Raw genomic sequence first — 5794 nt, forward strand, 5'->3', positions numbered from 1 at the left:
CCGTTTCCACTTACGCTTGGGTTTACTAGGTCCTAGGTCCCGATCCTCATAACCGGACTCAGCGGAACAAACGACTGCATTCTCTATGGGCATATCGTCGTCCTCAGACTCATGATTGGATGGTGTTAGATCCACACACAAATTATTGAGCACTCTAACCCCTAATGCATCAATCTCATTGTCATTCATGGGTTTAACCGCTGCAATATTACGAATAGTTTCTAAGGCACGCTCCGCCTCCAAATCTAACAAATCATTCACCGAATTGGAAACCTCACTATATGTAGCCCCGAGTGAAACTCCCAATTGGTTTGCATTATTTATAATCTCCTCATTAGAAAAATGCAATAAAGAGTTAGATATGTTGACGGACATACCAGCAGAGATTGCAGCGTCCTGAAGCTTGGCGGCCCTCATAGCGCACCGCTGCTGCATATCATCCACCTCCGGAAGCTCATGGACGCGAGCACTGAACCGTCTCCCCGTCGAGACAGGGTCTGGGATCCCGCCAAAAGCAACGACCTCCTCCCTAGTAAAGCCTCGCACTGAGTCCCTCAGAGGATCAACCGAGGTTACCGGAGGAGGTAGCCGCGGGCTCCCAAACCCCACCGGGGGGTCCACGTCCACGGGGACGAACGGATAGGAGAAGGCGGGGGCCGCCTGCCCGTGCCCTCCTCCCACCCCCCTGCCGACGCGGAGGGTAGAACCGTCGGTGAAGGAGTGGCGGTCCTCCTAACCGCCGGGGAAGAAGGGAGAGCCAGGGCCACCTGCCCCAGCGCAACAGCTGGCTCGGGTGGCACCGCCCCAACCGGGGAGGCAAGAGCCGAGGCCGCCTGCCTCGGGCTCCCTCCCCCGGCGCTGGCCGACCCCACCGGGACCGGCGTCCCCACAGGGGGAAAGGCTAGGTCCACCTGACCCATGCAGCCCTCCCCACAGCCGACCATCGCCGGCGTCACCGGCGTCACCGGCGCCAGACTAAGAGAAGGAGAGACCGAAGCCACCTGCCCCAGACTCCCCTCCCCATACCGAACCACCAAGTCAATCGACGCCTGCCGGCCCGAGACCACTGAGGTGGTAGGAGAGAGCGGCCCCACCTGAGGCTCCACCTCCCGAACCCCTCCCACGGTCGTGACCGAGGGCTTCCCCAACAAACCATCCTCCATAGGACTAGCCACAACATCAAGCTCCAACGGCGGAAGCATACACTCAAAGCTATCATCAGACTCCACCCTGTCGCTCCAGAGCCGGGGAGGAGCCGATGCTGGCTCGAAGGATCCAAACCGCAGCGTATTCATTGGTACCGCCGGATCCGCGGGAGACTCTACTCCAGGTCCATCACCGGGAAACTGAGCATCCGGACTCGACCCCTTGGCCTTGTCGCGACCCGCCTCATTATGCGGGTTCCCACGAGCACCGACATCATCATCCCCCTCGTGCATATCCATAGCATCATTGGAAACCACATCGGCAAACAGCTCCGAATCCTCAAACTCAATCTCAAGAGGAAACACCTCTCCCCCAGAACCAGTTGACCATATCTGGGACAAAACCGATGTCCAAAACACCCACTAAGAGCCGGGCCACCCCATGTGAGCGGGTGAAAGCCATGTCCACATCCTCAGTCTTACCAACCATCATACCCAAACTCGCCACAACTCGAGCATCTGTCAGAGCCTCAGATGGGGCCCCTGAAAACCGCAGCCACACCTGAGTGAGCGGTTTGCCCTTAGGCTCCACCTTTTTCCACTCGTGAAACTCCAGGATGCACTTAGTACCCGGCACCTTACACAACCCAAAACTCAGCAGCTTCTGCAAATCTTCCACCGAAGGGAAATCAACCCTAAACACATTGTCCTTAATCTGGAGAGCTCCCACTGAAAATCACCTGGAGCCAGTTCCTGAAGTCGCTGCACAATTTGAGCCTCAGAAATCACTTCGCGGGTAGCTTTCACAAGTCCAGTAGTCAAACTTTGAGTCTCAACTCGAGTCTCCCTCGCCACCGGAGACTCAAAGAACGTGAGCTCGGCACAGTATACTCCGTACATCGTGAGAGCAGGAGCCTGATCATGCAAAACCGGGCAATCCCCCATAACATGAGCAGTCTTACCACACGAGTTACAGAGTTCCGCCATGCACTCAGCAATAAAGTGGCCCTTCTCACCACATCGATAGCACAACATCTTTTCTTTCTTACGCGCCCATTTGGACGCCCTCTCAGACTCAGCCCTGTCCCCTGCCTCCGCAGCAACTCCAGATGCAGGAACCTCCACGTTGGCCAGAGCCGTCACAACTTCCAAAGCCTGGCTAGGCAACTCAGTCGACCGAACGGGATCAACAGCCATATCCGAAGCCTGATGGTCATCCACGACCGGTGGCGGGGGCGGCTTGCGGGCCCAACCACGTCCACCACCACGGCCACCACGATGGCCACGGAATCCACCTCTCTGCCGGTTGTTCGGGCCAGTAACCCCTTCGACAAAACCGCCCGCCGGACCAAGGAATGGTCTTTCGGCAGAACCATCACTCTGCCAAGCGTATCCGCGTCCTCCTCCCGTAGACGACGAACCACGGTGCTGGCCTTTCCCGTAAGCATCAACACCATCATCCCCCCACTGTCCTCTGGGCGGCCCATTAGATCCACCGTCCCCCACGTCAGGCCTTGACTGCGATGGGCCCGAACGTTTTTGCGCCGGTCTCGCGACATAGTGAGGCGGTGGCGCGGCACGAGGCACAGTCGGCGCGACACCCCGCCCCACGGATGCAGGCGCCGGAGGTCTTGGGGGAGGAGCACAATGACCGGCTTGGGAGGCCGCACTCCACCTCGCCCTGCATGCGGTAACGACCCAGTCTGCACCGCCGGACGCTGGAGCGGCGGCCGGGCACCATAGCCACCGCCCTGACTCGCGGCAGCAAGATTCGCCGGACCTGGCGGGCGGATGCCACCACCCCTACCCGCGGCAGCAGGGGCCGGAGCAGGCGGGCGGACGAGGTCTCCACCACCGCGGCCAATGGGCGAAGCACTAGCCCCAGCCGATGCGGCGCCCCGGCCCGCCGCCGGCACGCCACGGTGAGCTCCACCAGAAACATCCAGCGACACCACTCCGGCACGGGCAGACCCGGCCGGCTCCGCCGAGCCCTTTCCCGGGGGCCCCTGACCCGCCATGGGAGGCAGCGGAGGTATTCGACGGGCGCGGCCTCCACGATCTACGCGACGATGAGGAACCCGACGACGACAAACCCTACGGCGCGCGACGGGACCAGAAGGAACAGACAGATCGTTGCATGCCTCTCGCACGTAACCGATAGTCTCGTCCAAAAAGCCCACAGAAATTGGCCCACCTGCGATCACTTCGTACTGGGCCTCATACCCAGCCGAAGACGGCCCATTCTCCGCCGATGGCCCTGCATCGCCGCAGAAGGCATTCGACATCGCCGGCCCACTCACAGGCCCGCTCTCACACGGCGCAGCCTCAGCCAGCCCCTCTGGGCCAATCAGCCGTTTCAAACGCGCGATCCTCGCCTCCCGGATCACGCCAGGACGGTCGACCGCCGGCGCCGGCGCCTGCGCCGCCGATGGCCGCCGCTTCTTCTTCCTCTTAACAATCTTCCAAGAATCATCGGTAAAGAAATCGGACATACTTGCCGGATTTTTGTTCGGAATTTTTTCAACTTTTTAAAATGTGTATTTAGACAATAGGTGCATATCCACCTAGGAGCCATTGCCAATTTCCATCTCGCGCGCGCCAAGCTAGCCAGCTGCCAGTGTACACTTTTTTGTTTTGATTTTTTGGTGACGTCGTTCGTGCCCGTTATTACTGTGTATCCTACGGATTCCCAGGATGCAGAAAAAGTGCTTTTGCCTTCCCATCTCCATTCGTCAGCCGACGATCAACATTGGCGCGAGGTAGTGGTCGACCGACAACATATCATGTGCATCCAAGGTTCTTATGCAACCCATGCACCCAATATTTTACATATGCTGCAAGTTCTTAAAGATTATGAAAATAACTGAGCACATAGATACAATGTGTATCTAACATGTCACCAAAAATCAATCACAAATTGAACTCGGGGTTTGAGAAACAAAAATAGCAAACTCAGCAATGGTACGTTAACTAGCTCAATGCGAAGCCTAGTTCGAATGTGTAAGAGGTCGAGATGGGAATGGGCCGATGTTACCAATTGGGACATTGGTCCGGTCCAAAATTTCAAGGTCAATGGATCTTCTTGATCGGCTTCGTATAAATCTGGGCCAGGGGAGCCGGCCCACACCATCCCATCGGGACGAGCGGGTCGACCCAAATTTTATTGCCCAAGGTTGTATGTCGGTGTTAAATAATAAGTTTGTACTATTTTGTTACGATAGCATACACATTTGTAAATTTTGTTAGCATTGTGTTTATAGGAAAAACATAAGCATGGTCCAAATTACATACCCACGTGGCACTCGTGGTGAGTAATCCAAACTTGATGCAAAAAAAATATATCCAAAAATACCTTTGCTGTAGAGTTACAAATATACTAGCTGGTGATGTTAAGCATGTTCATGGTAGAAATAGAAATGAGACTGCATACATGGCTTGTTTTTTCGGACATGCTAAAATTCCTACCATAAATCATGCTATTTGAAAAAAATGTTATTGTGCTACTACTATTTTGTATAAATCTAGTATAAAACTAGGTCTAACCATGTTACCCAATGGAACATGAGCCCAGTCACCACTGGGCCATTGGGCCGCCCCCATTCTCCTTGAAGAAAGCAGAGAGGCCAACGGGTGCCCGGTCCGGGCCAGAGTGGGCCAGCCCATTCCCATCCTTAGTAAGAGGAGATAGGCTATTGCATTGTACTTCCTCCGTCTGAAATTTCTTGTCGTAAAAATAGGTGCATCTAGACGTATTTAAATTTTAGATACATTGATTTTTATTCATTTCTGCGACAAGTAATTCAGGACAGAGGGAATATTCAATTAGGACCCTTATCAAATAGCTAATCCGGCCATGGTTTGAATCTTGTATGTATGTTTGTTACACTCAAACCGTGGCATAAAGATAGGATTTGGTTAGGCCCTTGCATGTATATATACCCATCTCACCGATGATTACAATTGTGTTGAATTCTCCCAAACTACAGAATGAACTAGTATTCACGACATGATTTGTCAACAAAAACAAATCTTGGAGCTGTGAGTTTCAATGGTAATCAGAATTTGTGACGTGGTACGTGTTCATTGTTTTAATCTACTCAAATATCTTTCAAAGCTCTCGAAAACATTTACCATGGAATTTTGGTGCCCGATGCATTGGTTGCACTTGCACAGGATACACACTCTTGGGTGTCAACCCTCGGGAGAAAGAGAGTGAGATTCTCCAGGTGTGATGTCTAAATCTCGTTACGTCTAAATTATTATGCTTATATCACTATTTAGTGTCCCCTGATGCAATGCAGACAAAGACCAAAGCATCATCACTGTCAAGTGTGAAATTGCCTTTCCTTGATCCTCTTTTTGCTGGACCAGGGTCGACAAATCCCTATACATTAATACCATCATTTGAACCTCAACTGTATATGCAAGTGATGGGTTCACAACTTCACATCATCAATGCCAATGGTATCACCATCCATCATGTTTAGAAAGGACGACTCATCATCCACACACAAAACAATTGCATCCAACAATCATCTGGACCTACATTAGCCCTACCGATTGACCAACAATTGCTACTGACGATTCTCGGAAGATGATGAGTTCATCCGGTGGGGCGACGATTAATCACTGTGTATGAGAAGCTAATG

This window comes from Triticum aestivum, chromosome 3D (genome assembly GCF_018294505.1).
Source record: "Triticum aestivum cultivar Chinese Spring chromosome 3D, IWGSC CS RefSeq v2.1, whole genome shotgun sequence".
NCBI classification, from domain to species: Eukaryota; Viridiplantae; Streptophyta; class Magnoliopsida; order Poales; family Poaceae; genus Triticum; species Triticum aestivum.